Below are 12,500 nucleotides of genomic sequence, written 5' to 3'. Positions count from 1 at the left end.
CGCCTAGGAAGCGAGAGAGAATCTGAGCGCGCTGGTTCGAATCACGGCTCAGCCGCCGATATTTTCTCCCCCTCCACTAGACCTTGATTGGTGGTCTGGACGCTAGTCATTCGGATGAGACGATAAACCGAGGTCCCGTGTGCAGCATGCACTTAGCGCACGTAAAAGAACCCACGGCAACAAAAGGGTTGTTCCTGGCAAAATTCTGTAGAAAAATCCACTTCGATAGGAAAAACAAATAAAACTGCACGCAGGAAAAAATTTAAAAAAAAAAAAAAAAGGGTGGCGCTGTAGTGTAGCGACGCGCTCTCCCTGGGGAGAGCAGCCCGAATTTCACACAGAGAAATCTGTTGTGATAAAAAAATACAAATACAAATACAAACGCACTCACAAGAACATCAGCAATCAGGAAAGTATCGTGGGCTCTGGAGGTGTGTCCAGCGCTCTTTGCTTCGTGCGGCAGGAAGGGTGGAGGGTGGGTGGGAAAGGAGAGAGGGAGGGGTATGGGGGAATTAGAGGAGAGGGGGGGGGGGCAGATGCGACGCAGACGTATATAGACCACCCCCTCCGCCCCTTTCCCCAGCCCTGACGAGAAACTACTGATGACGTGAAAATGTTCACCTCCCAGGCAAAAGCCAGGCTGTTTGACAGATAACATGAAGTCATACATCAACACCAAACCGCGGGAATGTGCCCATAGAAAACAACAACAAGGGGTGTGGCGGAGTGAGGAGGTTCGGGCGGGGGGGGGGGGGGGGGGGGGGTTACACTGACACACCCTTGTCCGATCATATGCACACACACGTACTTTCATGCGTCAATAGAAATCGTGCGCACTTTTGTTTTGCGATGCTGATTCAAATTCAGACAAATAACGTGTTTTATTATTAATTGATTGATTGATATGGATGGTTATATAGCGCCTATCCTCGGTCGGAGACCAAGCTCTAAGCGCTTTACAAACACGGGGTCATTTGCACAACAGGCTGCCTTCCTGGGTAGAGCCGACTGACGGCTGCCACTGGGCGCTCATCATTCGTTTCCTGTGTCATTTAGTCAGATTTCAGGCACGCACACATACGCACTCAGTCAGACATGTAACATTTTACGTGCATGACCAGGTTTTTTGTTTTGTTTTGTTTTGTTTTTGTTTCTTTTTTTTTACCCCGCCATGTAGGCAGCCATACTCCGTTTTCGGGGGTGTTTATGCTGGGTATGTTCTTGTTTCCATAACCCACCGAACGCTGACATGGATTACATGATCTTTAACGTGCGTATTCGATTTTCTGCATGCGTATACACAGGAAGGGGATTCAGGTGCTAGCAGGTCTGCACATATGTTGACGTGGGAGATCGTGAAAATTATTAGTATTATTATTATCATCATCATCATCATTATTATTATTATTATTATTATTATTATTATTATTATTATCATCAGTTTCATCAAGCATTTTGAAAGTCTAGCTTCACCACCGCTTCTTTTGTCTTGTAAACACGCGCCATGTCAGCCTGAACTGTATACATCCCATTCAAAACAACGCCACAGTTGTGCATAACCTGAGCGTGTCGTAAATGTTACACAGCGATATTGTTGTTGGGCTTCACGCTTGAGGGAACTGACTGCACGTGGGGGGTAGGGGGGGGGGGACAGGGGAGCGTGTGTGTGTGTGGGGGGGGGGGGGGGGGGGGGCAAGGGTGGAGGGGTGCCCAAGGGAAATGAACTGATACATACGGGGCGTATTGATCAAGATGGGAGTGCTGGATCAATAGACGTACAGTCGTGATCCGTTGTGTTGTATATATGTAGAAACCGTTTGCCTGGAAATACACTTTTCTTCCGGTGAATATATGTGTAGCAATGTTACTGAGGAAGGAAGGAAGGAAGGGAACATAGTTCCGTGCTGATTGCTGTTTTAAAGCTGAAGTACTGTGGTTATATAAGATGTGGAGGGAAGTGGAGTTTTTTTTCTCTCTCTCTCTCTTGCTCTCTCTCTCTCTCTCTCTCTCTCTCTCTCTCTCTATATATATATATATATATATATATATATGTTATAGTGTGCCATCAGTGTCACCCCCACCACCCACACTCTGTCCCTTTCCCTCCCCATCCCTTCACCCCCCCCCCCCCTCCTTCTTATCTCCCTTCCTGCTCTTTCCAAAGTCCAGTCTTTGAGGTCGCGCCAATACCTGCGCCACCTTCCCTCCTTCCACCCTCCCGCACCCCCCACTCCCTAGTCGGCGCCTTTGGTCCGCGACACCGCATCACCCACCCCAGCATCACCCACCCCAGTCGTTGAAACACGTGCGGTTATGTGACGTCTGCCGCAATCCCCGTGCTGAGCGGAACGTAGATGGCGGGACTTCACAACGTAAAATAGGGAAAATTATGCTAATGTGATCATGCCGGCTAACATGCTGAGAGTTGTATTGTCCTGTCTCCCCAATCTCTTTGTGACGTAAACGGTGAACCTGTCATCACAGAATGTTGCAGAAACAAGTGGAATGAATTGTAGCGAATCAGATCAATCTGTTGAATTGGACGAATTGGGATCAAGCAGTGAATCTGTCAGTCATTCACATAGCGTCACTAGGACAAGCAAAGATTGGTTATTTCAGTTCAACTAGTTGGGTGAGTGAGTGTTGTAGCTTGCATTAGTATGCACAGTATGTTGGGGGAAGGGATAAAACCAGTCAGCAAAGCCAGTTCTTAGCGGTCTCCCAGAAGAACTGACTGACACAGGGTGACTGACTGATCAGTGATGTGAGGAGCAAGGAAATCCTTGTTGGGCTGTGTGCTGCTTATAGGTGCCGCTTTAGGTGTAGGGTGAACTTTTTTACTGTGTGCTGTATTGTAAAGTAAACACTCTATAAAAACCACTCCATGTAGCTCTGCTATTGAGTGAGTGCAAGTGAGTGAGTGCATGATTAGTTGATCCTATATCCCCCTGCATAACTCCCCTCTCTCTCTCTTAGAACGAACGAACCACACTCTCTGTCAAACACCTTTTTTTACATATATATATATATATATATATATATATATATATATGTGTGTGTGTGTGTGTGTGTGTGTGTGTGTGTGAATCAGAATCAGAATCAACTATGATTTTAATGTCAATTAAACCTGAACAAAGTTTATGAGACACGCATGCAATGTTATGTGCCACACAGAAAAAAAAACAAAATGATAATAAAAGTAGAAAAAGAGATTGAATCACCCCCAAATGCTATGGCGTTTTGGGAAGCAGCCATTGACTATGTATCTATATTCATATCTATAGATATATATCTCTGTGTGTGTATGTGTGTGTGTGTGTGTATTGCCGTAGGTTCTTTTATGTGCGTTAAGTGCATGCTGCACACGACACCTCAGTTTATCGTCTCATCCGAATGACTAGCGTCCAGACCACCACTCAAGGTCTAGTGGAGGGGGATAAAATATTGGCGACTGTACCGTGATTCGAACCAGTAAGCTCAGATTCTCTCGCTTCCTAGGCGGACGCGTTACCTCTAGGCCATCACTCCACTCTCTGTCTCATTCTGTCCTGTTCTCCCTCTCTCTCCTCCTTGTAATCTCTCTCTCTCCCTCTCTCTCTCTCTCTCCCTCTCTCTCTCTCTCTCTCTCCCTCCCTCCCTCTCTCCCCACTCTCTCTCTCTCTCTCTCTCTCCCTCTCTCCCTCTCTCCCCTCTCTCTCTCTCTCTCTCTCTCTCCCTCCCTCCCTCTCTCCCCACTCTCTCTCTCTCTCTCTCTCTGTCTCTCTCCCTCTCTCCCTCTCTCCCCACTCTCTCTCTCTCTCTCTCCCTCTCTCTCTCCCTCTCTCTCTGTCTCTCTCTCTCTTAATTGTTCTTGTTGTTGTTGCCATGCAAAGTGGGTTTTTTTGTTTTTTTCCTTCTTTTTTTTCAGTCTTGTATTTACAAGACTAGTTTATAAATTTTCTTTACGAGGGTAGGATGAAAACAGGCCGATAAGTGCCTATTCCTTTTCCCTCAATAAAAAAAAAGTTTCGATTTCGATTTCTCTCATTTATGGATTTTCCTCATGTGGGAAAAATGAAAAAAGGCCAATGAGTGTTCATTCCTTTCCTCTGATCATTGGTTCTGTTCCATCGCCGTTTTCGTCCCTCCCCATCTACCTCGCTCCCCCTCCGCTCTCCCGCTTCGATTACCATTACGAAAGTTCTGCTTCTGTGCCACTGATCAAGGAAAACAAGCGAACAATACAGGAAACACAAGTATAATATGTATAAAATTTATTATTTAAAAAAAAAAACCGTAACAAACTTCGTTAGTAAGCATTTGAACTGGAAGCTTTAAGCTCTCACTGACGTTCGTCATGAACGGATATCCGTAGGCCAAAGCCTGTCTGATTATGTCATGCGTCAGCCGAGCCTAGCTATGCTATATATTCATTGAGACCCAACCAGCGAAAGACATCATCGTGGTTGTGACCACCGATGTCGAACTGAGAAGACGTCAATATCGCCGAAAGGGGGGGTCTTCAGCCACGGGATTTTATAACTAAATGTTTACAAGTTCATGGTCCACAGCCGTAACGTGGCAGCCAACAGCCGTCCATGGTGAGGGCAGGCCAGAGTTGTCTGTCGCTTGGCAGATTGGTGGTCCTCAGCTTCCTGGTGTGTCGTTGGCTGTCCTGCTGCACTGGGCGTCAGTTCTCTCTCTCTCTCTATATATATATATAATATATATATATATATATATATATATATGTGTGTGTGTGTGTGTGTGTGTGTGTGTATCGGAATCAGAATCAATTTTAATGTCAATTAAACCTGAACAAAGTTTATGAGACACGAATGCAATGTTAATGTGCCACACACAGAAAGCAAAACAAAATGATAATAAACGTAGAAAAAGAGATTGAATCACCCCCAAAATGCTATGGCGTTTTGGGCAGCAGTCATTGACTATGTATCTATATTCATATCTATAGATATATATGTGTGTGTGTGCATGTGTGTGTGTGTGTGTGTGTGTGGTCTCAACTCCCTGCTTGCTGCTCTCAAGACAATCAAGAATGGAGAATATCATTATCATCAGTTCCTCTGTGTCCTGTTGGGGCGTAAAAGACATCATGAGTAACATCAGTGGCATTGTGACTCAAAACATAAACAGGAAGTAAAACACATGAATAATTGGTATTGTGACTCTTTTTTTAACATAAACAGGAATTTATCACTTGAATTTACCTGGTGATGAAACAGATAAATTAGCGGTTATAATGTCATCATGTAATATTTCCCAGTTTTAATTGAATTTCCCCCCATTTTCACACACACTCTCTTCAGTCGTTCCTTTCAACTAATCGCAAAAATTAAAAACTGATTTCGGATTCAGAGATTTCTTTGGAATGAACATATTTCGGAAAAAAAAACAATATGCAGCTGGGGTTTATCAACCGGCCACAAGGGATGCTACACGCTTTCATAGCATTGTCCTTTTTTTAGTTGTCTTTGAGCACTCAGCTTTTATCACAGATTGGCATAAGTTTACAGCTGGGCCAGCAGCAAAGTGAGAGCTGTATTATCAATGGTTTATTTATTGCAATGGGAAATCATCCACAGTTTAGTCTCTTGTGAAGGACTATGACTCAAACTAAGAGGCAAAATTGCACTGGCTCTCAGTGCTGCAACCTTGGGGGCTTGTTGGCCTTTGGGAACCATCCCCAATGCCGACTGTCCTAAAAACCCTCTTGGCCGAGAGAGTGGGGTTGTAACTTGGGCAGAACATTCTCCACTATAATCAAATTCTGGCCCAGATAGTCGGGACAGCAGTTACCTCCTCTGCTGTTCTGATGGTCATCGTCGGACACGACTATTATACATGTAGCTGTTGGGTTGCCTCTCTCTGTGACTCCTTGTATACCACTGCCTGCTCCGGGAAGAGAATTCCCAACACGTGAGACGTAGGACATGCGGGAAAGGAGAAGTATGGCATTTTCCGTGAACATAAAATGATGTTTTGTCCCGATTTGACTTTTTTTCTGGCATGATGGAAGTACATAGGTGAATTATGTTCAAAGTCCTGTCACACACTCGCGCGCGCGCACATACACACACACACACACACACACACACACATCCAACCATCCACCACAACCACCATCACCACTCCCCCTCCCCCCCTCGCTCCCCCTCCCCCCCACCCCCCAACACACATCCCAACCGTAACACCCCGCCCCCCCCAACCTCGCCCCCCTCCCCCACCCCCCGTTCCCCACACCATACCCACTTCTCATCATTACCTAATCAAACAAACAGCCGTCCAGCCAGCCTGATAAATAATCTCGGCCCTAACGGGACTGGCTGAACACATGGCGGTAGCACCATTTAATTAAAAACTGTGAAAGGCGGAAGGTATATGTTTACAAGTGCCCGACCAAGGAGAGAGAGAGAGAGAGAGAGAGAGAGAAAACCCTCGTCGCGCGCGCGAGCTCAAGCCAAGCCATGTGAACTTGCCCCGACACTGACATATCCCTCTCTTCGCGTTGCCTGCAGACGACAGTATTTTGTAAACACCGCAGTGTTCTCTGCACTACTACTTGAACGCAGCCTACCAACCGACAGAGCAGTACTGATCTGGAAACTTGGAGAAGTCGACCCTGTTTGGAAACACTTGCAAACCCATGACTCGTTGCTTTGTGTGTGTGTGTGTGTGTGTGTTTGTGGTGAGGATTTTTTTTAAATGGGTTTTGCCACGTTTTTAGTGTTTTCTAACAACATTGTGTGCCTCGATTTGAAATGATGGTTCATTCCTGATTGACTTAGTCGTGCTCTAAACTAAATGTGATTCGATCTCTGTTGGTTTTACTGATGATGTGTTGCTACTGCATTGAGTTTGGCCCGGCTGGGGTGGTGAGAAATGTGAACAAATTTCTGCGAGTAGCTGTGGACTGAACGAAATAAGGCGAACGGTTGTACTGGCGAAGGCAATATCCCGATTATGAATGTGGTAAGTGAAGAGAAAATTAACTGTGCCGGTTTACGATCTGTTGAGATATGTTTTTAGTTTGTTGTTGGTGTTTTTGACTCACTTGTGTAAACAAAGTGAGTCTATGTTTTAACCCGGTGTTCGGTTGTCTGTGTGTGTGTGTGTGTGTGTGTGTCTGTGTGTCCGTGGTAAACTGCTTTAACATTGACACATTCTCTGCAAATACTTTGTCAGCTGACACCAAATTAGGCATAAAAATAGGAAAAATTCAGTTCTTTCCAGTCATCTTGTTTAAAACAATACTGCACCTCTGGGATGGGCACAAAAAAAAATGAAGCCTAATTATCAGTATGCAAACTGCATTTACTGTTATATTTATATTTTTTGTATTCTCTAAACTTGGCACTTTGATCTGATATTCTGACCCAACAACAAGAGCAGTCATTATTATCATTTTTTTGTTCAAACAGGAACTTCTTTTGCTAAGCATGGAAGTTTTATTTATTTTGCAAACGTTTTGGTGCAGATAGTAAAAAAGGGAAAGTACTCTGTAATTAATGCTAGGGGACTTAATTCGAATCTGGTTAGGACTTTTTTTTTCTTTTTTCTTCTTGGCGTTTAAAGCGCGAGTGTTCAGTGTTGTACCTCAGTGTGGTTTTCAGTTTCAGTGGATGTTGTAATATTGTACAGAAACAGTGGTATATATTGCGGCAGAGAAGCAGACAGCTCGTAACAGAATGTTTGAATTTCTTACCAAGTGCGCGTTTACACTTGTGCACACACATGTGATATCAATATTAAGGCGTGTAGGTCGGCCCGATAAGGCCTTTTCCCCGCTTGAAGTGGGGAAGAAAAAGAGAGTCCTCACAAAAAGCATTTTCCAACATTGAGTGCGCTATGCTTGTCAGTTCACAAGTTAAAAAAATATCTAGATGAGTTTTGTATTTAAAATTCTGTAAATGAATGCCAAGATATTTTTCAAAAGTACTCACTGTTCCTGCGCAAACAACATCTTGTTATTACACATAATATGCCTGTGTGCACGCAGCAGACACTTGCACGGAGAGTGAGTGAGTGAGTGTGTGTCTGTGTGTGTGTGTTCGAAGACTCACAAAGCTCTAGGTGAGTGAGTGTGTGTGTGTGTGTGTGTGTGTGTGTGTGTGTTCAGTTGTGTATGTGTGTGTGTGTGTGTGTGTCAGTGTGTGTGCGCGCTTATGTGTGCGTGTGTCTGTGTGTATGTTCGAAGACTTGCACAGAGCGGGTGTGTGTGTGTGTTTGTGTGCGTGAGAAAGAGAGAGAGAGAGAGAGAGTGTGTGTGTGTGTGTGTGTGTGTATTCGCATACGCACACAGGTGTGTGCGAGTGTGTGTGTGTGTGTGTGTGTGTGTGTGTGTGTGTGTGTGTGTGTTTCGGTCTCAGACCGGCCTGTAGAATCGTGACATTTATGTCCCACTTCAGGACCCGGAAGTTGAAGCCCGTGTCAAGGTGTTCTTACCTTGAGTTGCCAAAAAGATCAGGTGCACACCTGAAAGCGACCCCCCTCTCTCTCTCTCTCTCTCTCTCTCTCTCTTAGTAATTCAAATAGGTTTTGTAGTGTGTTTGTCAGTATATGCGTACCTATGCCGAAAGAAAGAAAGTGATGTAAATTAATGGAAATTATTAATATTGTATAAAACAGGTGCTCACCTTGTGGTAATGTTACACAATCTTGACAGGGATGAAACCAGTTCGAAGTTCTGTTCTAGAATCTGTTTCACACCGAAGGTGTGAGATAGTCATCAGAAACATATATAGTTTGCATCATTTACCGTATTTTCTGTATGTCTGTTTTGTTAAGGAGGTGGGGGGGGGTTAATGTGTAGTCTCAGAATTAGAACACGAAGTTATTCAATTACTTTTTTTTTAATCTACTTTCCGTTATGTTATTTCTGTGTTACAGCAATGTTTAACAATTGTGCTGATATGTTTTGTAACAAACAGTAGATGTAGTTGCAGCTAGTTATCATGCCTCAAGGCCTGACTAAGAGCTTCAAGTTGGGTTGCGCCGCGAATCGGGCGTCTGCTCAGAAGATGTGGTGTAGCGTATATGGATTCGCCCGGACGCAGTGAAGCTTCCTTGAGTAACTGAACTGAGCTGAACTGTCATGAATAGTTGGTGTAGTCTGGAGACGTTCCACTGACAGCCATTAGTACGCGAGGTCTTAGCTGAGTGATGCCATCTTCCATGCCTGTCGCTATTTTACCCGGAAACCGGCCAGTGAAGCAGGCAGTCATGGCACGGACTTGTTTTAGTTTGATTTCGTGATTTCCTTTCTGTGCTTTCACACACACACACACACACACACACACACACACACACACACACACACACACACACACACACACACACACACACACACACACACACACAGCCGCACGCACGCGTACACACACGTGCACACACACACACACACACACACACACACACCAGCACACTTAGCCGCACGCACGCATACACACACGTGCACACACACATACATACACACACACACACTTAGCCGCACGCACGCATACACACACGTGCACACACACACACACACACACACACACACACACACACACACACACACACACACACACACTACCTCTAATCATTCTAAGTACGGGATCTCATTGTTCCAAAGACGTGTCCCATCTTGCTGAAGTCTGGATTGGCATCGGTGCATTGTCGACATTGTCGTATGTATCATGGAAGGCAATTAGGTTGCATCGATATGGGACATGTGCTGTTCGTATTGTTTTAGATAACTCATGCACTCATTTATTTGTATTTGTATTTGTATTTCTTTTTATCACAACAGATTTCTCTGTGTGAAATTCGGGCTGCTCTCCCCAGGGAGAGCACGTCGCTACACTGCAGCGCCACCCTTTTTTTTTTTTTTTTTTTTTTTGTATTTTTTTCCTGCGTGCGGTTTTATTTGCTTTTCCTATCGAAGTGGATTTTTCTACAGAATTTTGCCAGGAACAATCCTTTTGTTGCCGTGGGTTCTTTTACGTGCGCTAAGTGCATGCTGCACACGGGACCTCGGCTTATCGTCTCATCCGAATGACTAGCGTCCAGACCACCACTCAAGGTCTAGTGGAGGGGGAGAAAATATCGGCGGCTGAGCCGTGATTCGAACCTGCGCGCTCAGATTCTCTCGTTTCCTAGGCGGACGCGTTACCTCTAGGCCATCACTCCACATATTCCACATTTAGGGGGCTGATATCTTTATTTCAGGTGTGTGTCAGTGGGTCGTCTGCCGCCGTTGTTAGTCATTGGCACCGTTCTTGTTATCTTCGTGCAAAAATCAGTTGTATGGTTTTTTGCGCAAGATGGCAGTATAGGGCGAAGTACGGTCGCATGATCGGTATCATTGATGTCGTGTAAAAGCCGGCCAGTTCATGCCTGATATAATGATGATCTCGTTTACTCGTAGTCATCGTTAACCCATTCTGCCGCAAAACGTGGGCCATGCTTTTTCTCTAAAAGACTGAGAAAGAAAGAGGAATCAGAAGTCTTTGTGTTGTACACTAGTTTCCTTTTGTCATTGTGAGCCATCTCTTTACATCTGGGGAGATGGTTACAGTGATGATGACGGCGAGTATGATTGTTGTTGCTGGTGGTGGTGGTGCATTGCCTGCTCGTTATGATTGTAGCAGATTCAAAGTTCTAAGGGTAAAGGAGAGGACTGGGCCCCGCCACCCTATACCGAGTCCGAGACACAGTGGGTATGAATTCACTGCCCCTGTGGCCGTGAAAGGCTATGAGACCTTTAACCTCTAACCTAAATGTAGCACATGTGTCAAATTCTGCCAGCTGGAGCGGATATGTTGCGCACGTGCTCTAAGACGTGACGAACACATCCCCTGTGTGCTCTAAGACGTAACGAACACATCTTCCGTGTGCTCTAAGATCTCCTGTGTGTTCTCAGACATCTCCTGTGTACTCTAAGACGTGATGAACACATCTCCTGTGTGCTCAATGACGTAACGTACACATCTCCTGCATGCCCTAAAACGCAACGAACACATTTTCTGTGTGCTCTATGACGAAACGAACACATCTCTCGTGTGCTCTATGACGTAAAGAACACATCTCCCAAATGTGCTCTAAGACGTAACGAATGCATCTCATGTGTGCTCATGCAGCAGTGGTAGAGCATTGGCCAGCCAGAGATGCCGTTAAAGTTCTTTGTGATGTCATCCACGTACAATGAGGCGCTTTGGGGGAAGTCCAACAAGTGCAGTGTGTCAATGTGTATGCTAGTCAGTCATGTTCAACTAAGACGATCAGAACAGCAGAGAAGGTAAATGCTGTCCCGACTATCTGGGCTAGAACTTGATTATAGTGGAGAGTGTCTTGCCCTAGTTACATCCCCACTCCCTCGGCCAAGAGGTTATTAGGACAGTCGGTGTTGGGATGGTTCCCAAAGGCCAACTTGTCCCCAGGGCTGCAGCACAAAGAGCCAGTGCAAAGTTGCCTCCCAGTTTGATGCGCACAGTGCATGATACGACAGCAGAGAACGCGTCTTGACAGCGAGAGGTTCCAGTCTTGGAGACATGCACCGACGGTCACCCCCACCCCAACTTTCCTCCATCCCTCTAATCACACTCCTCTTCGTCCATTGGACCTTGAGTGGTGACCCGGGTGCTGGCCCTTCTGGTCAGATAGTAAATTGGAGTGGAGGGGAATTTTGTTCAAACACGCTAGTGTTTGTGGACATTTTGTTGCAGTATTAATTTTCACATTTGAATGTCATCGCTTCAAAGGTAAGGAGAGGACATGTATTGAATGTTAAGTTTGTGGAAACCGGGTAGAAGGAGAATGGCATAAAAAGATGAATATTTGAAATAAATATTTAAGTACATTTAAAGAAAATTGATAAGCCTATATTCTATGTGCATTGTGCCCTTATGCTTTTGTCAGAAAAGCCGACGGGAAAAGACCGAAAATGGAAATTGACGGATAAAAAGTTAAGACAGAGGATTATTATGAGCAGACAGTTGAAAGGAGGGGGGTGGGGGTGGGGAGAGAAAAGTGGGTGGCGCCGCACTGTGGCGACGATTCTGTGGCTCATGGGGAGGGGAAGACATGAGGTCTTCTGTGACGAGGTTTAGAAATGCGATTGACAAAGGTCCCAAAGACTATGTACAGCCATTGGGGCAGTGGTTTTCACAATGATGTATGGGATTCGGTAAACCAAGGCGGGGAGCCCGATCCCGCCCTTCTGCCGTTTTAACCTTCCTCAGTCGAAGTCAGGAAACACATTGTATTCATTATTATATTGTTTTACCCTTTTTTTGTTACAGTGGATTTCTCTGTGTGAAATTCGGGCTGCTCTCCCCATGGAGAGCGCGTCGCTACACTGAGAGCGCCACCCTTTGTGTGTGTGTGTGTGTGTGTGTGTGTGTGTGTGTGTGTGTGTGTGTTTCTGCCTGCAATTTCATTCGTTTTCCCCTTCACACCCGGGTTGCGTGTAGAAATAGGACTGCAATCCCCTTCCCTTCAAGGCTGACACAACGCCATGG

The 12,500-nt window shown here is 45.2% G+C and overlaps 1 protein-coding gene across 2 annotated transcripts in view; it reads left to right on the top strand.

Annotated features, from left to right (window-relative positions):
- LOC143280443 (uncharacterized) overlaps positions 1 to 12,500 on the top strand; it is a 41,816-nt gene that overhangs the window by 9,720 nt on the left and 19,596 nt on the right. Inside the window, exon 1 of one of the 2 annotated variants that reach the window (XM_076585085.1) lies at positions 6,595 to 6,972. The exons of the other annotated variant lie outside the window; for it this stretch is intronic. The gene's annotated coding sequence lies outside the window, so the exon portion shown is untranslated. Of the gene's footprint in view, positions 1 to 6,594; positions 6,973 to 12,500 lie in introns of those variants that run through there. 2 annotated transcript variants of the gene reach the window in all.

Source organism: Babylonia areolata, chromosome 3 (genome assembly GCF_041734735.1).
Source record: "Babylonia areolata isolate BAREFJ2019XMU chromosome 3, ASM4173473v1, whole genome shotgun sequence".
Classification (NCBI taxonomy): Eukaryota; Metazoa; Mollusca; class Gastropoda; order Neogastropoda; family Buccinidae; genus Babylonia; species Babylonia areolata.
This window is presented reverse-complemented; position numbering and strand designations above follow the sequence as displayed.